This window comes from Macaca fascicularis, chromosome X (assembly GCF_037993035.2).
Source record: "Macaca fascicularis isolate 582-1 chromosome X, T2T-MFA8v1.1".
In the NCBI taxonomy this organism is placed as follows: domain Eukaryota; kingdom Metazoa; phylum Chordata; class Mammalia; order Primates; family Cercopithecidae; genus Macaca; species Macaca fascicularis.
Window position 1 is genome coordinate 120,081,011 of NC_088395.1, and position 27,396 is coordinate 120,108,406.

Sequence of the window (27,396 nt, forward strand, 5' to 3'; positions counted from 1 at the left end):
ATGTGTTATTTATAAGCGTGTTGTTCAATCTACAGATATTTGCAGATTATTCAGGTCTTTCTGACATTCATTTCTAGTTTAGTTCCCTTATAAGAACATAGTTTGTATAGTATCTATTTCTTTTAATTTGTTGAGGTTTGTTTTACGGCTCAGAAAAAGATCAATGATAGCAAATGTTCCAGGAAGCTTAAGAAGAACATACATTCTGTTGGTATTGGATGGAGAAATCGATAAATATCAATTAGCCGTCTTTTATTGACAGTCCTGTTAAGTCAACTATATGCTTGCTGATATTCTACATGCTTAATCTATTAATATTGAGAGAGGGGTACTGAAATTTCCAACTGTAATAGTGAATTTATCTATTTCTTCTTGAAGTTCTGTCAGTTTTTTCTTCATGTATTTTAATTCTCTATTATTAGGTGCATACACATTAACTATTGTTATGTCTTGCTAGAGAATTGACCTCTTTATAACTATATAATTTCCCTCTTTATCCTTGATAACTTTCCTTGTTCTGAAGTCTGTTTTGTCTGAAATTCACACAGGAACTTTATCTTCTTTTCCTTAGTGTTGTCATGCTATATTGATATAGCTGAATTAATATATACCATATTTGTTATTTTCTATTTATTACACTTGTACCTTGTTTCTTTTTTGCCCCTCTTTTTCAATGTTCTCTGGTTCTGAATATTTTTACGACTCCATTTTATTATTAGTTGTACTTTTAAAATTTTGGCAATTGATGTTTACAATACATATTCACAACTAATTAAGTCCACTTTTAATAACACTATTCCACTTTACATGTGGTGCAGCTATTTTATAAAAGGGTATTAGGAATTTTTTCCCTCCTATTCCATATTTTATTACTATCATTCCTTTCACTTATTTATATGCTATTATCATTCAATATACTGCTACTTTCAGTCTTTTAAACAAAGTTATGTTTTTGATCAATTAAGACTAAGAAAAACAAAAGATTTTATTTTACCTTCATTTGTTACTTCTCTAAGGCTTTTCCGTTGTTTATATAGTTTCATATATGTGACCTATGTCATTTTCCTTCTGCCTACAGAAAATGTGCTAATTTTTTTGCAGGAAATCTCTGCTAGTGATAAATTCCCTTGTTAAAATAATATATTTCATTTTTTAGAACAGTTTTAGGTGCACAGCAAAAAGAGAAAAGTATAGGTAGTTCCTATACACACTCCTATCCCCACAGATACACAGCCTCTCCCACTATTAACATGCTGCACCAGGCCAGGCGCAGTGGTTCATGCCTGTAATCCCAGCAATTTGGGAGACTGAGGTGGGCGAATCACGAGGTCAGGAGCTCAAGACCAGCCTGGCCAGCATGGTGAAAACCCATCTCTACTAAAAATATAAAAATCAGATGGGCATGGTGGCATGTGCCTGTAATCCCAGCTACTCAGGAGGCTGAGGCAGAAGAATCACTTGAATCCAGGAGGCGGAGGTTGCAGTGAACCGAGATCACACCACTGCACTCCAGCCTGGGTGACAGAGGGAGACTCCATCTCAAAAAAAAAAAAAAAAATTCTGCACCAGAGTGGTACAATTGTTACAATTAATGAACCTATTTTGACACACCATTATTGCCCAAAGTCTATAGTTTACATTAGGGTTCACTCTTGGTGTTGTACATTCTATGGGTTTTAACAAATCCATAATGGCATATATCCACTATTATGGTATCATGTTGAATAATTTCACCATCCTAAAAATTCTCTGTACTCTGCCTATCAATTCCTTCTTCCCTGTAATCCCTGACAACCACCGATCTTTTTACTTTTGCCATAGTTTCCCCTGTTCCAGGATGTTACATAATTAGAACCATACCATACGTAGCCTTTTCAGTTTGGCTGGCTGCTTTCCCTTGATAGTATGCATTTAAGGTTCTCTATTTCATTTCATGGCTATATATTTTTAACCTATGTCATTTTCTTTCTGCCTATAGAAAATATGTTATTTTTTTTGTAGGAAAGTCTGCTAGTGATAAATTCCATGTGTGTGTGTATGTATGTATGTGTGTGTGTGTGTGTGTGTGTGTGTGTGTGTGTATATATATATATATATAGTGTTGAATGCTATTCTATTGTCTGGATGTACCAGTTTATCAATTCACCTACTGAGGGACATCTTCATTGCTTCCAAGTTTTGGCAATTATGGATAAGGCTGCTATAAACATCTTGGCAGGTTTTTGTGTGGACATAGTATTCAAGTCATTTGGGTAAATACCAAGAAGTGTGATTGCTGGATCATATAGTATAAATATATTTAGTTTTATAACAAACTGCCAAACTGTCTTTGAAAGTGGCTAGATCATTTTGCATTCCCACCAGCAATATATGAGAATTTCTGTTGCACCATCTCCTCATTAGCATTTGGTGTTGCCAGTGTTTCAGATTTTTGTCAGCCTAGTAGATGTTTAGTGGTATGCCTCCACTTTTGAAGAATAATTTCACTGGATATAGAATTCTAGTTTGTTGGGGCTCGGCGCAGTGACTCACACCTGTAATCCCAGCACTTTGGGAGGCCGAGGCGAGCAGATCACCTCAGGTCAGGAGCTTGAGACCAGCCTGGCCAAAATGGCAAAAACCCCTTCTCTACTACAAATACAAAAATTAGCTGGATGTGGTGGTAGGTGCCTGTAATCCCAGCTGTTCAGGAGGCTGACGCAGGAGAATCACCTGAACCCAGGAGGTGGAGGTTGCAGTGAGACAAGATTGCACCACTGCACTCCACCCTGGGCGACAAAGAGATACTTCATCTCACCACAGAAAAAGAAAAACAAACAAACAAACAAACAACAACAACAAAAAAGCAAAAACAAAAGAAGAAAAAAAAAGAATTCTAGTATGTTGGGTTTTCTTTTTTTTTTCAACACTTTAAATATTTCACTTCACTGTCTTCTGCTTTCGTGGTCTTGGATCAGAAGTCTGCTGTAATTCTTATCATTTTTTTCTGTATAGGTAAGACGGCTTCCTTCATCCCCACTCCCTGGGCTTTATTCAAGTTTTTTTTTATCTTTGTATTTTTGCTGTTTGAATATGATATGCCTATATGTAGTCCTTTTGGTATATATTCTGAATGATATTCTCTGTACTTTCTGTATCTGTGGTTTGTTTTGTGTGTCATTAATTTTGAAGAGTTCTAAGCCATTCTCCTTTATTCTGAATATGCACATATGTTGATATTGTTCTACAGTTTTTACATATTCTTTTTTATTAATATTAGGTTTTCTTTTTTTATTTTGGCACCGGAAGTTTCCACTGACTTATCTTCAAGCTCACTGATTCTTTCCCTGCCCTGTTCAGTCTACTGATGAGACCGTCAAGGGCATTCTTCGTCTCTGTCTTAATGCTTCTAGAATTTACTTTAGATTTTCCATTTCTCTGCTTACATTAACATCTGTTCTTGCATGTTGCAGATTTTTTTTTTCATTACAGCCCTTAACATTTTGATCATGGTTATTTTCCAACATCTCTGCCATATTTAAGTCTGGTTCTGATGCTTGCTTTTCTTTTCAGATGCCTTTTTTCCTGCCACTTGGCATACTATGCAATATTTTTTGAAGGCTAGATGTGTTGCACTGGGTAACAAGAACTGTGGTAAGTAGGCTACTAGTGTGAGAATTTATGTTAATTTACCTAGAAGTCAGTTTTTGTTTAATATTAGCTGTAGCTGTAGTTACCAGATGCTTCAGATTCTTCTAGTGTCTTATTTTTGTCACTACTCTTGACTATGGTATTTCCGAAGTATTCCTAAACTAAAGCCTGAGTCTTGTAGTTCTTTCAGCTGTAATATATTGTTATTGTACTGGTGATCATGTCAAAATGTGGAAGACTAGTCCTATATAATCTTCCACTTAATTCTCAGTCTTTTAGTGGGTATACATTTTGGCCTGTACCCTTTATAAAAGTTTTTGCTTGTATAGTTTATTTTTTTTTCCTATCTTCCACTTTAGGTGAATCGCCTTTCTCACCTAAATACTAGAGGAGGCTAAAGTGAAAAGAATGCCATTTTCTCAGGGCTCTGGGGCAAAGCTCTGTTAATTATTTTCCCCTGGAGAATAGGTCTTTGTTACGGACAATGCCCTAGAAATGTTTCATAATGTTACTCCTCCTACCAGAGCCCTGCCATCTGTCTTGGTTCTTGGCAGTGAGAACATAGAAAACTTCCTGGAGGTAAAGTCCATGAAAGTGTGGTGGCATCCCTAAGACTGTGGCCCCCAGGAGTCTCTCATTTTCATGTTAGTCCACACTCAGTCTTCAGCAATTTGTTAAAATTACCATTTAGGTGTCCCTATCAGTTTATGTATGGCTCTAGAGAATTATGCTCCATTGAAGGAAATTAGAGCTGGGACTCAATGAATTTGCTTGTCTTTCCAGATTTCAGAAGGGCAGTTTGCTCTGTGATTTTACTTCTCTTCTGGGTTGAAGAAAAGTCGTTCATTTTCAGTTTGTTCAACTTTTTTCTTATTGTAAGGATAGTACTGATTACTTCTACATTATTTACTTGTTAGTTCTGAAACCAGCAAAAAAATGTTGTTCTTTGTATTTGAGTTTATTATTTGATTAATTTGGCTTCAGCCCTCATTGTGGCATGTCAGGGCCAATACAATTTATAGTCTTTTCTTACTCCTCTTATCAAACAATGCCCTAATCCATGAACACTCACACTGTATCAAGTAAGATTCATTTTAGCTGCTCATAATGAAAACACCTAAAGTAACAGATTTTAAGGTGATAGAAGCTGTTTCTGTCTCATGTAAAGGAGGTTTGGAGATAGGCATGCCAGGCCGGTATAGAGATACCTTGGGGACATAGAGATTTAATTTCTTCTATAATAGCCTTAACATGTAATTTCCAGTTCAGAATGGCTGCTGAATCTTCAGCCATTAACTTTCCTGTCAGGAGAAAGAAGACAGGAAGTTAAGGGTAAACAAGGGCATGCATCTGCCCATCTTTTAGAAACTTTCAAAATACTTTCATCCTATAGCTTCTACATACATCTTAGTCTTAATACCACACCTAACTGTAAGAGAACCTGGGAAATGAAATCTTTTTTTGCTGAGTTCATTGGAATCCCAATTAAAATAGTTTAGACACTAAGCAAAGAGTATTAATGTATACTGAGTTGACAAATAACAGACCCTGTCAGCAAGATTCAAAATCAATGGAAGTTGAAAGCTAATAGCAATTTGACTCCGTTATCTTTCTAAAACCAAAATTAAAATGAACACACACGGCAAACGACCCTGTCTGACAGCTTTGAAGAGAGCAGTGGATCTCCCAACACGGAGGTTGAGATCTGAGAAGGGACAGACTCCCTGCTCAAGTGGGTCCCTGACCCCTGAGTAGCCTAACTGGGAGACATCCCCCACTAGGGGCAGTCTGACACCCCACACCTCACAGGGTGGAGTACACCCCTGAGAGGAAGCTTCCAAAGCAAGAATCAGACAGGTACACTCGCTGTTCAGAAATATTCTATCTTCTGCAGCCTCTGCTGCTGATACCCAGGCAAACAGGGTCTGGAGTGGACCTCAAGCAATCTCCAGCAGACCTACAGCTGACGGTCCTGACTGTTAGAAGGAAAACTATCAAACAGGAAGGACACCTACACCAAAACCCCATCAGTACATCACCATCATCAAAGACCAGAGGCAGATAAAACCACAAAGATGGGGAAAAAGCAGGGCAGAAAAGCAGGAAATTCAAAAAATAAGAGCGCATCTCCCCCGGCAAAGGAGCGCAGCTCATCGCCAGCAACGGATCAAAGCTGGACGGAGAATGACTTTGACGAGATGAGAGAAGAAGGCTTCAGTTCATCAAATTTCTCAGAGCTAAAGGAGGAATTACGTACCCAGCGTAAAGAAACTAAAAATCTTGAAAAAAAAGTGGAAGAATTGATGGCTAGAGTAATTAATGCAGAGAAGGTCCTAAACGAAATGAAAGAGATGAAAACCATGACACGAGAAATACGTGACAAATGCACAAGCTTCAGTAACCGACTCGATCAACTGGAAGAAAGAGTATCAGCGATTGAGGATCAAATGAATGAAATGAAGCGAGAAGAGAAACCAAAAGAAAAAAGAAGAAAAAGAAATGAACAAAGCCTGCAAGAAGTATGGGATTATGTAAAAAGACCAAATCTACGTCTGATTGGGGTGCCTGAAAGTGAGGGGGAAAATGGAACCAAGTTGGAAAACACTCTTCAGGATATCATCCAGGAGAACTTCCCCAACCTAGTAGGGCAGGCCAACATTCAAATCCAGGAAATACAGAGAACGCCACAAAGATACTCCTCGAGAAGAGCAACTCCATGACACATAATTGCCAGATTCACCAAAGTTGAAATGAAGGAAAAAATCTTAAGGGCAGCCAGAGAGAAAGGTCGGGTTAACCACAAAAGGAAGCCCATCAGACTAACAGCAGATCGCTCGGCAGAAACTCTCCAAGCCAGAAGAGAGTGGGGGCCAATATTCAACATTCTTAAAGAAAAGAATTTTAAACCCAGAATTTCATATCCAGCCAAACTAACTTTCATAAGTGAAGGAGAAATAAAATCCTTTACAGATAAGCAAATGCTTAGAGATTTTGTCACCACTAGGCCTGCCTTACAAGAGACCCTGAAGGAAGCACTAAACATGGAAAGGAACAACCGGTACCAGCCATTGCAAAAACATGCCAAAATGTAAAGACCATCGAGGCTAGGAAGAAACTGCATCAACTAACAAGCAAAATAACCAGTTAATATAATGGCAGGATCAAGTTCACACATAACAATCTTAACCTTAAATGTAAATGGACTAAATGCTCCAATTAAAAGACACAGACTGGCAAACTGGATAAAGAGTCAAGACCCATCAGTCTGCTGTATTCAGGAGACCCATCTCACACGCAGAGACATACATAGGCTCAAAACAAAGGGATGGAGGAAGATTTACCAAGCAAATGGAGAACAAAAAAAAGCAGGGGTTGCAATACTAGTCTCTGATAAAACAGACTTTAAACCATCAAAGATCAAAAGAGACAAAGAAGGCCATTACATAATGGTAAAGGGATCAATTCAACAGGAAGAGCTAACTATCCTAAATATATATGCACCCAATACAGGAGCACCCAGATTCATAAAGCAAGTCCTTAGAGACTTACAAAGAGACTTAGACTCCCATACAATAATAATGGGAGACTTCAACACTCCACTGTCAACATTAGACAGATCAACGAGACAGAAAGTTAACAAGGATATCCAGGAATTGAACTCATCTCTGCAGCAAGCAGACCTAATAGACATCTATAGAACTCTCCACCCCAAATCAACAGAATATACATTCTTCTCAGCACCACATCGTACTTACTCCAAAATCGACCACGTAATTGGAAGTAAAGCACTCCTCAGCAAATGTACAAGAACAGAAATTATAACAAACTGTCTCTCAGACCACAGTGCAATCAAACTAGAACTCAGGACTAAGAAACTCAATCAAAACTGCTCAACTACATGGAAAACGAACAACCTGCTCCTGAATGACTACTGGGTACATAACGAAATGAAGGCAGAAATAAAGATGCTCTTTGAAACCAATGAGAACAAAGATACAACATACCAGAATCTCTGGGACACATTTAAAGCAGTGTGTAGAGGGAAATTTATAGCACTAAATGCCCACAAGAGAAAGCTGGAAAGATCTAAAATTGACACTCTAACATCGCAATTAAAAGAACTAGAGAAGCAAGAGCAAACACATTTGAAAGCTAGCAGAAGGCAAGAAATAACTAAGATCAGAGCAGAACTGAAGGAGATAGAGACACAAAAAACCCTCCAAAAAATCAGTGAATCCAGGAGTTGGTTTTTTGAAAAGATCAACAAAATTGACAGAACACTAGCAAGACTAATAAAGAAGAAAAGAGAGAAGAATCAAATAGACGCAATAAAAAATGATAAAGGGGATATCACCACCGACCCCACAGAAATACAAACTACCATCAGAGAATACTAGAAACACCTCTACGCAAATAAACTGGAAAATCTAGAAGAAATGGATAATTTCCTGGACACTTACACTCTTCCAAGACTAAACCAGGAAGAAGTTGAATCCCTGAATAGACCAATAGCAGGCTCTGAAATTGAGGCAATAATTAATAGCCTACCAACCAAAAAAAGTCCAGGACCAGATGGATTCACAGCTGAATTCTACCAGAGGTACAAGGAGGAGTTGGTACCATTCCTTCTGAAACTATTCCAATCAATAGAAAAAGAGGGAATCCTCCCTAACTCATTTTATGAGGCCAACATCATCCTGATACCAAAGCCTGGCAGAGACACAACAAAAAAAGAGAATTTTAGACCAATATCCCTGATGAACATCGATGCAAAAATCCTCAATAAAATACTGGCAAACCGGATTCAGCAACACATCAAAAAGCTTATCCACCATGATCAAGTGGGCTTCATCCCTGGGATGCAAGGCTGGTTCAACATTCGCAAATCAATAAACATAATCCAGCATATAAACAGAACCAAAGACAAGAACCACATGATTATCTCAATAGATGCAGAAAAGGCTTTTGACAAAATTCAGCAGCCCTTCATGCTAAAAACGCTCAATAAATTCGGTATTGATGGAACGTACCTCAAAATAATAAGAGCTATTTATGACAAACCCACAGCCAATATCATACTGAATGGGCAAAAACTGGAAAAATTCCCTTTGAAAACTGGCACAAGACAGGGATGCCCTCTCTCACCACTCCTATTCAACATAGTGTTGGAAGTTCTGGCTAGGGCAATTAGGCAAGAGAAAGAAATCAAGGGTATTCAGTTAGGAAAAGAAGAAGTCAAACTGTCCCTGTTTGCAGATGACATGATTGTATATTTAGAAAACCCCATTGTCTCAGCCCAAAATCTCCTTAAGCTGATAAGCAACTTCAGCAAAGTCTCAGGATACAAAATTAATGTGCAAAAATCACAAGCATTCTTACACACCAGCAACAGACAAACAGAGAGCCAAATCAGGAATGAACTTCCATTCACAATTGCTTCAAAGAGAATCAAATACCTAGGAATCCAACTTACAAGGGATGTCAAGGACCTCTGCAAGGAGAACTACAAACCACTGCTCAGTGAAATCAAAGAGGACACAAACAAATGGAAGAACATACCATGCTCATGGATAGGAAGAATCAATATCGTGAAAATGGCCATACTGCCCAAGGTAATTTATAGATTCAATGCCATCCCCATCAAGCTACCAATGAGTTTCTTCACAGAATTGGAAAAAACTGCTTTAAAGTTCATATGGAACCAAAAAAGAGCCCGCATCTCCAAGACAATCCTAAGTCAAAAGAACAAAGCTGGAGGCATCACGCTACCTGACTTCAAACTATACTACAAGGCTACAGTAACCAAAACAGCATGGTACTGGTACCAAAACAGAGATATAGACCAATGGAACAGAACAGAGTCCTCAGAAATAATACCACACATCTACAGCCATCTGATCTTTGACAAACCTGAGAGAAACAAGAAATGGGGAAAGGATTCCCTATTTAATAAATGGTGCTGGGAAAATTGGCTAGCCATAAGTAGAAAGCTGAAACTGGATCCTTTCCTTACTCCTTATACGAAAATTAATTCAAGATGGATTAGAGACTTAAATGTTAGACCTAATACCATAAAAATCCTAGAGGAAAACCTAGGTAGTACCATTCAGGACATAGGCATGGGCAAAGATTTCATGTCTAAAACACCAAAAGCAACAGCAGCAAAAGCCAAAATTGACAAATGGGATCTCATTAAACTAAAGAGCTTCTGCATAGCAAAAGAAACTACCATCAGAGTGAACAGGCAACCTACGGAATGGGAGAAAATTTTTGCAATCTACTCATCTGACAAAGGGCTAATATCCAGAACCTACAAGGAACTCAAACAAATTTACAAGAAAAAAACAAACAACCCCATCAAAAAGTGGCCAAAGGATATGAACAGACATTTCTCAAAAGAAGACATTCATACAGCCAACAGACACATGAAAAAATGGTCATCATCACTGGCCATCAGAGAAATGCAAATCAAAACCACAATGAGATACCATCTCACACCAGTTAGAATGGCAATCATTAAAAAGTCAGGAAACAACAGGTGCTGGAGAGGATGTGGAGAAATAGGAACACTTTTACACTGTTGGTGGGATTGTAAACTAGTTCAACCATTATGGAAAACAGTATGGCGATACCTCAAGGATCTAGAACTAGATGTACCATATGACCCAGCCATCCCATTACTGGGTATATACCCAAAGGATTATAAATCATGCTGCTATAAAGACACATGCACACGTATGTTTATTGCGGCACTATTCACAATAGCAAAGACTTGGAATCAACCCAAATGTCCATCAGTGACAGATTGGATTAAGAAAATGTGGTTGGCTGGGCGCGGTGGCTCAAGCCTATAATCCCAGCACTTTGGGAGGCCGAGACGGGCGGATCACTAGGTCAGGAGATCGAGACCATCCTGGCTAACACGGTGAAACTCCGTCTCTACTAAAAAATACAAAAAACTAGCCGGGCGAGGTGGCGGGCGCCTGTAGTCCCAGCTACTCAGGAGGCTGAGACAGGAGAATGGCCCGAACCCGGGAGGCGGAGCTTGCAGTGACCTGAGATCCGGCCACTGCACTCCAGCCTGGGCGACAGAGCGAGACTCCATCTCAAAAAAAAAAAAAAAAGAAAATGTGGCACATATACACCATGGAATACTATGCAGCCATAAACATGATGAGTTTGTGTCCTTTGTAGGGACATGGATGCAGCTGGAAACCATCATTCTTAGCAAACTATCACAAGAACAGAAAACCAAACACCGCATGATCTCACTCATAGGTGGGAACTGAACAATGAGATCACTTGGACTCAGGAAGGGGAACATCACACACCGGGGCCTATCATGGGGAGGGGGGAGGGGGGAGGGATTGCATTGGGAGTTATACCTGATGTAAATGACGAGTTGATGGGTGCAGCACACCAACATGGCACAAGTATACATATGTAACAAACCTGCACGTTATGCACATGTACCCTACAACTTAAAGTATAATAATAATAAATAAATTTAAAAAAAAAAAGAAAAACCATTTAGAAAAAATAAAATAAAATAAAATAAAAATAAAAAAATAAAATAAAATGAACACACACACACAACAGCTACGTTTGACCTTGTTTTCATTGGCTGATGGAGTAAAAATTCACAATGATGAGGCTTCGATGACTGGAGGAATGCCAGGGTCCTTGGTTTTGCACCGATCAAGATAAAACAACACAGACACACGTGGAGTGGTTTTAACGAGCAGAGAGTATAAGAGGTAAGAAAGAAGGAAGAACTTCCCCCATTAAGAGACAGAGGGAGGGGAACTTCTACAGGTAAAACAAATCACTGTTTAAAAAAAAATTCTCATCAGATCTTGCTTTGTGTTTCTGGAGATGGAATATATATATTCCTATGATGGTTCACTTTCACATAGTGGCTTATTAGGCAACAACTGATGAACACAATTGTTGGATTTTTGGAAGAAGAGAAGAAGGGCCATGTGGGACCGCCAGTTTACTGACAACGAAAGTTGGGTTGAGAGAAATCAAAGAAATAAGAAACAGCTATTTCTGCCTGAGCACTGTGCTTTTGATGTTTGATGCAACTACAGACGTTACAAAAATAACATTTCTTTTTTATCAACAAAGTGGGGTGAGACATCACCACTAGACAGTTTTTCTCTAATAGCTAAATTCAGTTAAAGAGGTGAAGGCATCACAATTCTGTTTCCAATAGTAAAAAATATTACTCTCAAATTGGTCAATTCCTCCATAAATTTTTGAAAAGTAACTATATAGCAAATTCCTAAAATAAGAACTCACTTGATAGGTTCAATACCTGAATGTTTTTCTAATTTTCTATGTGATGCGACTTTAAATAAAACTGTAATTATGGGTTTAAACTTACACGCACTAAATTTTGAGACAAGCGATCAAGTTTAGGACATCATCAGCATATTTACCGGATAAATTTCTATAGTTTCTGTGTTTTAATTGAAGTGCTTTGACACTGAGAAAAAAAGGAGAGAAAACAGTAAGGATTTAAATAATGTCAATTTCTACAGTTAAAAAAAATGTGAATGATTGAAATGGATGAGCTACTGACATTGCCATATTTAACGTGTTTATAAATAATTTTACGTACCATATTGTGAAAATTATGACCTAATAAAATATAAACAAATTGATGATTTTTTTCTGAAATCAAAAGAACTCAGGTTCAATCAGTTTCTTACACATCACTTATACATCACTGTGATGTTCGAGATTTACTATGATATCCCCGAGGTCCTGTAACTAGATCATGAGGTGCCTTCTCAGTAATTACAGAATATAAATTGTGTTCAGTGTTGCCTACAGTGAAATGTCATTTTGTTGAAAAGGGGTAATTAATATGAAGTATATATATTAATTGTCAGTGGAATAGAAGAACAAATGAACTGAATCATCCAATTAACCACCCAGACAAATGAAGATACATTTGGGTCAAATAAATGTATTCCGCTCAGTTTAAGGAATCACTTAAAGGGAGTTTGCTTACTGTGGTGTAAATGAACATTTAATACTTTTAGAGGTGTCCCCCTGGGCTGATACCCAAGCTATCTCAGCAAGGTCCTATTTCTCTATTGCTTGCCTCATATGACTAAAATCTCTAAGAAGTAATTTTCCCTGAATTTACAGAATATGTATTATCATCTATGTTAAAGCAAGATTTTTTAAAATGGAGTTAATATTTTCATTTCCTTCATTATATTATCCTGTTTTTTTAAGCACCTGTCAGCCTGTGTAAAGTAAGGAAAATGGTTTAGTATTTTAAAATGTATGTAGGACTAAAGGTACAATCAAATAATATCCCTTTATAGTCAACTGTTATGATAAACTCTTTATAGCCAACTGACTGTTATGGTAATGTCCCAAACTCTAAATAGATAAATAAACAAACTAAAAGCAAATAAACATAGCATGAATGATTGCAAATGGAAAATAATTTTTAACAAATTGACAAAACAATGCAGTTTAGGGAATTATCTTCTTTTATCTTCCTCAGAATTTATAGGTTGACAAAGAGTGATTACTTTCATGATTGAGTTATATAAAATAATTTTACCAGTCTTTGTACAAATCAAAAACTTGTCATCCCTCAGACTCTCAGTGCTTTTTTTTTTTTTTTTTTTTTTTTTTTGAGATGAAGTCTTGCTCTTGTTCCCCAGGCTGGAACGCAATGGTGCAACCTCGGCTCACTGCAACCTCTGCCTCCTGGGTTCGAGCTATTTTCCTGCCTCAGCCTCCTGAGTAGCCGGGATTACAGGCACCTGCTGCCACGCCTGGCTAATTTTTGTATTTGTAGTAGAGACAGGGTTTCACCATGTTGGCCAGGCTGGTCTCGAACTCCTGACCTCAGGTTATCCGCCCGCCTTGGCCTCCTGGGATTACAGACATGAGCCACCATGCCCGGCCCACAGTGCTTTTTAAAAATAAATATGTTATTCCAGAATCAATTCAAGTACTATGAGATCTCTTACTTTTCTGGCTGCTATGGACTGAATTTTGCTCCCCGAAAATTTATATGTTGAAGTCCTAACCTAAAAAGTGATGGTATTTGGAGATGGGGTTTTTGAGAACTGATTAGGTCAAGAGGAAATCATTAGGATGGGGTCCTCCTAATGGGATTAGTGCCCTTATAAGAAGAGACAAGAGAGCACTCTTTCCCTCTCTCCTCTCTCGAAACCTCTCCCTCTCTTTTTGCCATGTGAGGACATGGCAAGATGATGGCCATCAGCAAACCAGGAAGAGGACTCTCACTAGGAGTCAAATAAGCTGATACCTTTATCATGGACGTCCCAGTCTCCAGAACTGTGAGAAATAAAGCTTTCTTCTTCCCCGGTTCTCCCACTTTTTTGTTTAAGTCATCAAGATTAACAGGAAAGATGATTGTTCTTCCCTGGAGAAAATGGATAAAATATAGATATCCTACTGTATTTGATAGGCTTGTCTCATTTTCCACAGTTCCTATTGATCCTTCTTGGACCAATACAATAGACATTCTAGCTGACTGTCCTCCAAAGTTTCAGAAATTGGTCAGTATAGGAACTTAATTAACTCTAAGGACTTCCTATTCCTAAAGATGAATGTTTATCTCTTACATTTTAGTTCAAACAATAATGTGTAAACCTACACTGTCCTACCTAATTCTTCAGAAAGGGTTATAAAATGAGTAGCACCTTGTAGAAGAGCTCATATCAGAGGCCGATATGGGTAATTGGTATAACGTAGAATGAAACCTACACAATACTGTTCACTGTAGCCATGGCTGGAATCAGAGTTCAAGGTGAGATTATGTGAGATGGTACAAAAGAGATGACTGACACTACCATGCCCTCCATGAAGTGGAATAAATCTTGAAGTTGATGGCCAGTCACAATCTTTATAATAGTCTTAATACAGGAAGGTTAGTGGAAGAAGGTTAGTATCTACTTGCTATTACTGATTTGGAAGGCATAATTGATATTCATCCCCATCCTTCAGTATGTCACTTTACATGGTGATTAACAGTAAATAAGAGGGTTCATTCTCTAAACTCTTACCAATAATAGATATTGCTAGTAAAAACAAAAGTTACAATATCAGATGAAAAACTGAATCTTGTGCTTTAATTTTGCTGCTTGATTTACATTGAATTTAAGTATGTTTTATAGTGTCTTTTTATATTTCTTCATTTTTGAAAAACATATTCTTTTTTTCTTAATTTTCTGTTGACCCTTTCTGTAAATTGTGTTGATTTTAAAAAGCTCAGATAATAAGTTATACTGTAAGTCCGGAAAACATGAATGACTCTTGAGAAACAGATGTGGGGCAATGGCAGTTTCATATTGGCTTTTAAATTGTACTGAATGGGTTGTTACTTATTTATCTGCACTAATTGTAAAATAGACTGATATAATGAATTACTTTGAACCACTAAAGTTGAGCTTTAACCTGGGATTATGGTGAGTAGGTCATTCTGCCTACAAAAACTAAAAGAAGGGTGCTTTCAAAGTGTATACTATATTGATATTTCTGGATTCAAGTGTCATTCATTATTTGAACATATTTTCTAGCTCTGTTTAGATAATAGTGTGTGAATGAGATATGCTCATGCACATTACTCTAATTTTCCCAATTGGTTATTACCAAGGTAGGGTATCAATTGAGTTTGCAGGTTTATCAGTCACTTGCAGCACTGTTTATATTATGTTGGCTTCCTTAAAACCCATGTCATGGAACCAATTTAATTTTCTGCTCAAGAGAGCTATTTAATTTACATTCAGTGTGTTCTGTTGTTTGAGATTTAGGATTTTTCAGAAAATAGTTTTAGCAGAACGCTCCCTGAGGCAGGTAATAAATTCTAAGTTGCAGAATGTCACCGAAGACATTTAGACAAGTGCCTGTTCATTAACTAAGCTCACTATGTAAATTAGCTTTTGAGTGGAGGTTACAGAAAGGCAAGTTTTGGTTCAAAACAAAGAATATTTAATAATTTTTACTGCTTAAAATTGGAGAACATTATCTCAAAAGACAGTGAGTTCTTAGTCATTATCAGTGTTAAATGTCCAGAGACTCAATTGTTTTAGAGGGAGACCCTGCTAGGAGTGAGGATTGACTGACTCACTGGTGTCTGTATAAGGATGGTCTAGGTTCAGCCACATTAACAAATAACCATAAAGGAGGTTTGGAACAACAAAATTTTCTCATATGCTAAAACCCAAAGAAGTTGAGAGGTGGAGCACAGTTGGCTCCGCTCGTTCCCCTTACTTTAGGACTCGGGTTGACAGAGGCTTCATCTTGAAATGAGCTTCTGTTCTTATTATATAGAAAAGAAAGGTGGTTAACAAAAAAAATGTCTCTTAAAAGTTTCTCCTGTAAGCGACACTCTATTTTTTTGGCCAAATATTATTCATCCTTGACAAAGAAGGAGATCCTTTCATTTGCCACAACATGGATGGACCTGGAGAACATTATGTTAAGTGAAATAAGCCAGAAAGGAAAAGATAGCATGATCTCAAAAAAGGTCAAACATATAGATAGAAAATAAAATAGTGGTTACTAGGGTCATGGAGTGGGTAGGAGGATGAGAATGGGGAGATGTAGATCAAAGGATACAAACTGGCAAATATGTAGGGGAAACAAGTTGAAAGATCTAATGTACTAACTATAGTTAATAGTAGTGTATTATAGTCAAGATTTTTTCCAAATGAATACATTATAGCTGCTCATGCCATGGGGGTGGATGGGTAACTATGGGAGATGATGGATATGTTAATTAGTTCCACTATAGCAAACATTTTACTGTACACGTATATTTCATAACATCATATTGTATACCTTAAATATGCACAGTAAAATTTATTTTTTAAAAGACAAACAAATAAAAACACATTGCTTAACTTCAACAGCTACGAGTGCCATCCTACCACATCCCTACCACAGGAAACCAGATTTTTGAACAGCTCTATAAGTAACCACAGTCTCCAATTGTCATTCATTTTTGAAATGATTTAGAGTCCAAATAGCAGAAAGCCAATTATAGGATATAGAAATAGATCTTCCTTTAGTACAGCAGACTCAACTTTTCTGCATTCTCTGTCTCTTTGAAAGGGTTTCATGAAAGCAGACAGTGAGTGCAAACAAACATTGAATGAATGTGGTTTATTGCCATATATCATATCTGCATGAATATTGCCTTTTAAATTTTTTATTTAAAATTGTTTTGGATACATAGTAGCTGTACATATTTATGAGGTACAAGATATTTCAATACAAGCATACAATATATAATGATCAAATCAGAATAATTGAAGTATCTACTACCTCAAGCACTTATCATTTCTTTGTATTAGGAACATTACAATTCCATTCTTTTAGTTATTTTGAAAATTACAGTAAATTATTGTTAACTATACTTACCCTATTATACTACTGAACACTGGATCTTATTTCTTCTCTCTGTATTTTTGTGTCCATTAACCATCTCCTTTTTATTCCCCTCTCCCCACTACCCTTCCCAGCTTCTGGTAACCAACAATCTACAGCATAAGTCCATGAGTTCATTTTTTTTAACTCTCACATATTATGGAGAAAGTGCAAAGTTTGTCTTTCTGTACCTGGCTTATTTCACTTAATGTGATGACCTCCAGTTCCATCCATATTGTTGCAAATGACAGGATTTCATTCTTTTTTGTGGCTGAATAGTACTCCACTGTGTATTTGTACCACATTTACTTTATCCATTCATCTATTGATGGATACTTTGTTTGATTCCATATCTCGGCTATTGTGAATAGTGCTGCAATAAACATGGAAATGCAGATATTACTTTGATATACTAATTTCCTTTCTCAGTGGGGTTGCTGGATCATATAGTAGTCTATTTTTATCTTTGAAAAATTTTTTTCAGGAATCTCCATACTGTTTCACATAGTGGTTGTACTAATTTACATTCCCACCAACAGTATATAAAGGGTTCCCCTTTCTCCACATTCTCGACAGCATTTGTTGTTGCCTGTTTTTTGTATAAAAGCCTTTTATTTCTTTAGAGACAGGGTCTTCCGGTGTTGCCTCGACTGAATTCAAACTCATGGATTCAAGCGATCGTCTCACCTCAGCCTCCTGAGTAGCTAGAACTATGGGTGTGAGCCACAGTGCCTGGCCTAAAAAGCTATTTAACTGGAATGAGATTATAGCTCATTGTAGTTTTAATTTGCATTTCTCTGGGGATTAGTGATGTTGAGGTTTTTTTATATACCTATTGGGCATTTGCATGTCTTCTTTTGAGAAATGTTTATTCATATTTTTTGCAAATTTTAAGTTGGATTATTTGGTTTTATTCTTATTGAGTTGTTTGAGCTCCTTATATATTCTAGTTAATAATCCCTTCTCAGATTAGTAGTTAGGAAATATTTTCTCCCATTCTGTAGATTCTCTTTTCACTTTGTTAATTGTTTCCTTTGCTGTGAAGTAGCTTTTTATCTTGGTGTGATATCATTTATCTGTTTGTGCTTTGACTGCCTGTGCTTTTAACGTCTTACTCAAGAAAACTTTGCCCAGGCCAATGTGCAGAAGTGTTTGTTCAATGTTTTCTTCGAATAGTTTTATAATTTGGGGTCTTACGTTTAAGTCTTTATTTTTTTACTTGATTTTTGTATATGATGAGAGATGGGATTTAGTTTCATCCTTCTGCATATGGATATCCAGTTTTTTCCGCATCATTTATTGAAGATGTTGTTCTTTCCTCAGTATATGTCTTTGGCACTTTTGTGAAAAATGAGCTGACTATAAATGCATGAATCTATTTTGGAGTTCTCTGTTCTATTTCCTTGGTCCCTGTGTCTGTTTTTATGTCAGTACCATGTTGTTTTGGTTACTGTAGCTTTATAATATAATTTGATGCCAGGTAATGTGATTCCTCCAGTTTAGCTCTTCTTGCGTAGGATAACTTTGGCTATTTTGGGTCTTTTGTGGCTCCATATAAATTATAGGATTGCTCTTTCTATTTTTGTGAAGAACATTATTTTGATAGAGATTGCATTGAATCTGTAGATTGCTTTGGGTTGTATAAACATTTTAAAAACATTGATTCTTCTAACCCATGAACATGGCATATCTTTCCATTTTTTGTTATGTCTTTAATTTCTTTCAACAACATTTTATAGTTTTCATTGAAGAGATATTTTACTTCTTTGGTTAATTCCTAAGTATTCGATTTCATTTGCAGCTATTTTAAATGGGATTACTTTCTCGGTTTGTTTTTCAGATTGTTTGTTTATGGCATATAGAAATGCTACTGCTTTTTGTGTGTGGATTTTGTATCCTGAAACTCTACTGAATTTGTTTATCAGTTCTAACAGTTGTGTAGTGGAGTCTTTAGGTTTTTCTAAATATGAAATCAGATCATCTGCCAACAAGGCTAACTTGACTTCATTTCTAATTTGAATGTCCTTTATTTCTTTCTCTTTTCTAATTTATCTAGCTAGGAGTTCTAGTACTATGTTGAATAAAAGTGATGAAAGTGGGCATCCTTGTCTTGTTCCAGATCTTAGAGAAAATGCTTTCAGGTTTTTTTTCTCATGCAGTGTGATACTTTCTGTGGATTTTTCTTATATGGTTTTTATGATGTTCAGGTATGTTCCTTCTATACACAGTTTTTTGAGAGCTTTTATCATGAAGGGATGTTAAATTTTATGGAATACTTTTTCTACATCTAATGAAATGATCATATAGGTTTGTCCTTCATTCTGTTGATATGATGAATCACATTTATTAATTTATGTATTTTAAACCATGCTTGCACCTCTGGGGTAAATCTCACTTGATCAGCATGAATGATCTTTTTAATGTGTTGTTGAGTTCTATTTACTAGTATGTTTTTGAGGATTTTTACATCTATGTTCATCAGAGATGCTGGTCTGTAGTTTTGTTGTTGTTGTGTTATCATCTGGTTTTGTTATCTGGGTAATACTGGTCTTGTAGAATAAGTTTGGAAGCATTTCATTTGCCTCAATTTTTTGGAATAGTTTAAACTGGATTGGTATTAGTTCATCTTTAAATGTTTGGTATAATTCAGCAGTGAGAGTTGGTGAAATGCTGGTATGGACACTCCTGTGGCCAACACAGCTGGTACTCCACATTGTTGCACCTGAAGCTTTGCAGACCAGCACAATACTGGCCTGTGGCCACTGCTGCTTGGCTGCTACTGATGTTTATTCAAAGTCTAAGACCACTTTAGTCAGTGGATGGTAAATTCTTCTGAAACTGGGTACATCTCATCAAGGCAATGGATTCCTTTCTGGCCACAGTGGGTCTGAAAACGCTGTCGGGGAGCAAAGATCTGCACTCTGGAGTTTCAGGAATATGCCTGCTGCTTTTTATTACTATTACTATGGTACCCAGGTTGCAAGACAAAGTTATCTGTATTCTTCCTTCTCCTTTCCCCAACAACATGTCAACATGGTACTGACATAAAAACAGACCTTCTAACCTGACTGCCACTCAAATTTATTCCAAGCTCCAGGTCACTTTAGTCAGCGGGTGGTGAAGCCAGCCAGAACTGTTTCCTCCTGCTGAGGCAGGGAATTTCTAGCCCAGGGCTGGTCTACATGCTTCCTTCACAGGTGCCAGCAGAATTCTTCCCTGCACTACGTTCCACTGTGACAGGACAGCACTGAGTTCCCAAGGTCCACTCTCACTTTGGTCTTTCTCGCCCAAGCACACAGATTCTGTCTTCATGCTACACTACATGGGGTTCGCAGTGGGGCGGGGGGGGAGGTGCTATAGGCAATGCAAGACTGTCTTTTCTACCCTCTTCAATGCCTCTTTCCTTGATAATATAGTCAAACCAAGTACTGTGGTTGTCACCTATTTTGGTTTCTATGAAGGTGTTTTCTTACATGAATAGTTGCTCAATTTGGTCATCTTGAGGGGGAATGATCACTGAAGGGCTATATTCAGTCATTTTGCTTCAGCTCCCAAATATTGCCTCCTTTAAGTGTGGAAAAAGAGGAAGAAACATTAACTACTCCCCACCCAGCTCCCCTTTATAGTGACATAAAAAACAACAGATATGTCAGAGTAGCAGAAAAAAAATATAACCCGGGCCACCTCAATGGAAACTATCAAAATATTTTTATAATCTATCCACTTATTTTTATATTTATTGTCGCCTTTCAAGTCCAAGCCATAGTAATCTCTAGTTTGAAGTACTTCAGTAGTCTCTTAATTGGGCTTCCTGGTTCTCTCTTACTACCCTAACTACTCTTATTACCAAACTGCAAACATGCTGGTATTTTAAAAAATGCAAACCTCATTTTATCAGTCCTTAACACACGTCAAGGCTTCCATTGGCACTTAGAAAAGACCAAAACATGTATATATGAAAATGTATGCACTCACACACATATTTTTACTATGACCTACAGGGAAATAAGTAATTGGGTCTTTATCTGACTCTCCAACTCCATGCCAATGGGGTATACGTACTTCACTAAACCAAATAATGGGGTTTCAGAGGAGACTAATATGTGTTGTTTTGGGGGGAGATCTTGAGGACAAAGGTGCCCGTAACTGATTCATGTCTGAAAAATCTAAAGGTGAAAGACTGGATCAGACATTTAAGTAGAACAGAAAGACACCACTATTTGGAAATAGTCTTCACCTTCAGAGATTGACTGTATATAGGTGTATGCTTCCGATGTTTGCCATGGACTGGATGTTAATCCCATATAAAAAAAAGTTCAACTTGTGCTGTCTTCAGGGAAATGCCTGTAGAAGCAAAGTGACCACAAATTTAAAAGTGATACATATTTTCCCTCCCTCTGACTGCTTTTAAAATAAAAAATTCGATTTAATGAGTTCTCTTATGAGGAGCCTACCTGCATTTTTCTTTGCATTGATCCTACTTGGGGTGTATAGTATATCTTGAATCTGTAGCTTGATATTACCTATTGGTTTTGAAAAATTCTCGGCCATTTCTATGCAATTATTGTATCTGCCTCATTTTCTGATTGCTCACCCCTTCCATGATGCCAATTACATGTATATCAGAATTTTTCCCATGTCCCATGTGTTTCTTGAAAGTTTTTCTCTCAGTGCTTCAATCTAGACAGTTTCTCGTCAGTCCTCACCCATACTTCGATCTGTTTTTTTTTTTCCTTCATCTCTAATATGCTGTTAAACTCATCCATCTATTCATAGTTTCAATAATTATATTTTCCGATTCTAGACTTCCTGTTTGGTGATTTGTTTTAGTTACCAGTCCTCTGCTGAATACTTCACCTTATCACTGAATTTTTTAAACTTGTTAATCATTTTTAAAGGTTCATGTCTAAAAACTAAATAGCTAGATTCTACATGAGTTTGTTTATATCATCTGTTTATTTTTCTCGGTTTTCAGTTAATTTTTTACTTTTTCCATGCCTGGTGGTTTTTTATTTACTGCTGATTATTGTATATGAAAAATAGTTGAGATTATTTGAAGCTCTGGATATTGTTATACTTCTGGGACAATTTAATTTTCCTTCTGGTAAGCAGTTAGGCTAAGGACAGATTGTATTATTCCAATCAGGGATTTAACTGATTTAAAGTTGGCCTTTAGTTTTGGTGAGGGCTGTTCTATTTCTCATTCACTCTTACCCTTAGAATATAACCCTTCCAGGTCCTAACTTAAAGCCTCACCCTTACAATATAAACCTTCCGGGTCCTAACTTAAAGCCTCAAGTGTTTACCAAGTCTTCTCCTTCTTGTCAAGTTTTAAACTCCAATTTTTCTCCTGTAGATCTGAGATTCTGAAAACAGCTGTCTTATGTTTTCGGTCTTCAGTCACTGCATTTGACTGTGTCTGCATAAACCCTTTAAGGGACTTACTGGTGCCAAATTGGTCTCACCTTCTAGGTTTCCCTTCTCTGAGACATCATGCCTGTCTTGGTAGGTTGCTTTGCACTCCAATAGATGTTATTTTATATGTTATCCAGATTTTCCAGGTTTCTCAGAAGTATAATTGGTCCAAACAAACTACTCCATGATTGCTGAAAGTGGTAGAGTACTATAAATCGTTTACCTCCAATATTCCAGTTGATTTTATAATTAAAATTTGTCTTGGCACTAATTATAAATATTCACATAACACCTTTTTAAAAATAATCTATTTTAATATTTATAGGTGCACGATCACTTTGGTGTATGAAATTCCTTTCAAAATTAATTCCCATAATTATCTATTGTAGATTAGTTCAATTTAGATATCCTCAGAAATCTGTGCTGTTGACACAAACATTATTTTTAGCTATGATACTATAAGTAACAGTTCTTGTTTATAAATTATGGCCACTGAAAGCAATACTTTTTCCTTTGTTTTCTTCTGCTATTCTGAGAATCAATTGAAATTGCTTTAGTAGTGTATGCTTCCTTAAATTAAGATCTCTGGCTTGGCTATCATTATTTAAATACCTAGTGTTATGTACGGACTGGTTGGTTTATTGATAGATTTAGCCATTCAACAAATATGTTTTGAGCATCAACTTTATCTTAGTCACATTTCTGAGATAATGTGTGTACAGAAAAGAGACAGGTAGACAAAGGACTAAAATGCAATAATGTAATATTTGCAATTGAGAAATGTACATAGCACAAAAGGAGCATAATCCTGCCTGGAGAAGTCAAGGAAGGATTCACAGAGTAGTTAATGTTTTAACTGATCCGTGAAATATTTTTCGTAGTTTTCAAGTCTGATAAGTCCTACAGGATCTTATAAAGTGGTTACCAAATCCGGCCTTGAGAAGTCTTGAAAAGATTGTTAGTTTTCAGCAAATGGTGCCAGAATAACTGGTCATGCACATGAAACAAAATGAATCAAGACAAAGACATTACAAGCTTTACCAAAGTTACAAAATACTTCACAAAAATTTAACTCAAAATACTCATGGAGAGAGAGAGTAGAATGAGAGTTACCAGAGGCTGGGAAGGGTAGTTGCTGGGGGGGTGGTGGGGTGGAGAAAAGTGAGGATGGTTAATGGGTACCAAAAAAAATAGAATAAATAATATCTAGTATTTGATAGCACAACAGGGTGATTATAGTCAGTAGTACTTTTATTGTACATTTTAAAATAACTAAAAAAGAGGCCGGGCGCGGTGGCTCAAGCCTGTAATCCCAGCACTTTGGGAGGCCGAGACGGGCGGATCACAAGGTCAGGAGATCGAGACCATCCTGGCTAACATGGTGAAACCCCGTCTCTACTAAAAATACAAAAAAACTAGCCAGGCGAGGTGGCGGGCGCCTGTAGTCCCAGCTACTCGGGAGGCTGAAGCAGGAGAATGGCGTAGACCCGGGAGGCGGAGCTTGCAGTGAGCTGAGATCTGGCCACTGCACTCCAGCCTGGGCGACAGAGCGAGACTCCGTCTCAAAAAAAAAAAAAAAAAAAAAAAACAAACAAACAAAAAAAAAACTAAAAAAGTATAATTCAGTTGTTTGCAACACAAAGGATAAATTGCTGAAGCGATGAATACCCCATTTACCCTGATGGGATTATTATGAATTGCATGGCTGTATCAAAATATCTCGTGTACCCCATAAATATTTACACCTACTGTGTACCCATAAAAATTAAAAATTAAAAACAAATTACCTAAAAATGGATCGCAGACCTAAATGTAGATTACAAAATACAAAACTCCTAGAAAATAACATAGGAGAACATCTACATGACCTTGGGTTTCGAGATGACTTTTTAGATATGGCACCCATTACAATCAATGAAAAAATAATTGACAAGCTGGATTTTATTGAATTTTCAAAAATTATTTTCTGCAAGTGACCCTGTCAAGAGACAAAATGCAGACTGAGAGAAAACATCTGCAAAAGAGATATCTGACAAAGTATTGTTATCCAAAATATACAAAAAACTCTTCAAAGACAACAATGATTCAACAAACAGCTCAATTAAGCAATGAGCCAAAGGCCTTAACAGACATCGCACCAAAGTAGATCAAGTAGATGCACACATGACAAAAAAGTATATGAAGCCATGGTCCTCATAATATGTCATAAGTGAAATGCAAATTAAAACAATAATGAGATACCTGACATACCTATTAAAATGGCCCAAATCCATAACACTGACAACACTTGACTACTGGTGAACATGTGGAAAAACAGGCCTTTCATACGTTTCTGGTGGGAATGCGAAATAGTATAGCCACTTTGGAAGACAGCTGGAAGTTTCTTACAAAACTGATCCTACTCTTACCAGATAATACAGCAGTTATGCTCCTAACTATCTACCCAAAGAAGTTCAGAACGTGTCCACAACTTCTTCGGGTAGATATTTAGGAGCATAACTGCTGTATCATCTGGTAAGAGTATGTCCACATCCACAGAAGGTACACCACCAAGAAATAACCCCAAAATCAACCATGGTCTTTGATAATAATGTGTGTCAAAATACATCCATCAATTGTAACAAATGTGCTCCTCTGGTGGGGCATGTTGATAATGGGGGAGTCTGTACCTGTGAGGAAAATGGGGGTATATGGGAAAATGAGAACTTTCCGTATTTTCTGCTCTATTTTTCTGTGACCCTAAAACTGTTCTAAAAATAAAGATTATTAGAGACAGCATGTGAAAAGAGCCCAAAGCTAACGAGAAAATACAATGACACTGAGGAATTCTGATTATTTCAGCATTACTGGAGCTTGAGGATTGGACAGTGACAACAGTGAGCAAAAAGAGGAGGAGAAATGAGGCTAGAAAGAAAAACATAAGTGTGATGAACCTTAAAGGGCATCATAACAAGGTTGGCATTCCTTTTGAAAGAAATGGATTGTCATTAAAAGATTTTCAACAGAGGAGTAACATGATCATATATACATTACAGAAAGATAATTCTGGTTGCATCATAGAGAATGGTTTGGATCGTTGGAAGACTGGAGGCAGGGAAGCCAGAGAGGAGACTCTTGCAATGATCTAGCTGACACAGGTTTTGAGCATGGAATAAGTAATGGAGAGGCGAGATGATGGGATCACTGCTATCTTTGTTCTATATAACCTCCACTTCTACCCATAGCTCTTTTTCTTTTTCCATGCATAATCAGAATTTGAGGCTACCCTCTTTCCAATAAAAACAGTATTTAACTGGCAACCATATTTTCTGTATCATTCTCCCAAATCAATTCCTATCATGACACCATTTCTTTTCAAATTTCCTGGATTTCACTGAAAGTTTCTTATTTAAATTTCACCAAATTTTAAAGTGATCATTACTTTAAATAAGTTAACTCACATTTGAACAGTACAGATTTTATAAAGAGTTGTACAAAATGGATGCCTCCTAAATATTTTGAAACTATGATGAGGCTTAATTTTATTAATCTATTTTAAGTTCTGCAGTATGAGCACAATTAGAGTTTTGTTCTCTTTCAGCCACACATATATTTCACATGAAAGACGTTTCAAAGTTATTTTATAATGTGAACCAGAGGAATAAGTTAATTTAATGAAACAATGTGAAACATTGTCCTGCCCTTAGAAGGGAAGCAATACGTGACCAAAAAAAGCTCACGTTTATTAAAAATGTCATTTGTCAACTCATTAATTATATTAATAGCTTGCATTGGTAAGGTACTTTAAAATTCTTTCACATTTATTATTCAATGTTAATTAAAATAAAAATAATTGTAAAAATTTTAGTTTGTAACAGGCTGTATGGATCTTGATGTGGAACTAACACTCATTATCTCCAGGATCCCATAATGTGTGCAGGGATTAGGAAGACATTGCTGATTACCTACTATGTGTTCATGATTATTCTCAATGCACTGACAAATAGTAATTGTTTGCATAAAGTCCCTCCCTTGATTGTCTAACAATTCTATCTTTCCCACTGGCCAGGGACAAATTGTTAAAGAAAATGTATCATTTACTATCAGCAAGAAAATAGCCTGAGTATATAGAGACACACTTTTTATTAAGTCTGGGATTTTGAGTCACAAAATAGTCGAGATTTGCATTATAGCTTTTCATTTCTAAGCAATTCCTAGGGGGAAAGACTCTCCCAAAATTTAAAGGAATTGCTTTGATGTGAATGTATAAAACTGCCAAAACAAGATTTTCCTATGTTACAGTGTATATGACAATGTTCTTTATTTCTAAAGTAATTACTTATTGTTACCCTAGTGGAAATGTTAAGTCTTGTATTACAGGCAAATCTTAGTTTGTTCAAGAACTGATTAATCAGGTAGAATTTTCTTTTGCACTTTCAATTCCTTGATTTTGTCCATATTCCTATTTCTTATTATTTCTACTAGTACATGGCTAACAAAACAGAGAAAAGTTGTAAGAAGTCAATTGTATTGAATGCTTTCCTAACTTTTTCCTTCGAATTTTTCTTTAAACTAAGTATATTTCACTGAGAGGTGAAAAGATTTGTGAACATCTGGGTCCTAGTCTGCTGCCACCTGTGACGACCTGCATTAATCTTTAGATCCTTTCCCTGTTCCCTAAAAAACACTGGCAAAGTTAATCAGTGACAAAGTTAATTAGAATTTAGTTCTCCTAAAATGTCTCATCATCAACAGCAATTCTATGTACCACTGCAAGATGCAGTTTAGAGAGAGTGTCTGCAGTGATGCTTATCAAAGTAATTGAAAAAGGCGGGTGGGGGTGTTTCAGAATTAATCACTAAAAAAGTGCAAAAAGCATCTCAAGTTTGTAGTGTGTTATGAATTGAATTGTGTCCCACAAAAAGATATGTTAAAGTTCTC

General features: G+C 36.8%; 1 long non-coding RNA gene across 1 annotated transcript; it reads right to left on the reverse strand.

The window, feature by feature from the left end:
• Window positions 1-4,569: 4,569 nt before the first annotated feature.
• On the reverse strand, window positions 4,570-12,121 carry LOC107128536 (uncharacterized). Its single transcript, XR_001487860.2, has 2 exons — window positions 12,026-12,121; window positions 4,570-4,931 (listed from the first exon to the last, which is right to left on the reverse strand). It is a non-coding gene; the product is annotated as an uncharacterized lncRNA (long non-coding RNA).
• Window positions 12,122-27,396: the final 15,275 nt, after the last annotated feature.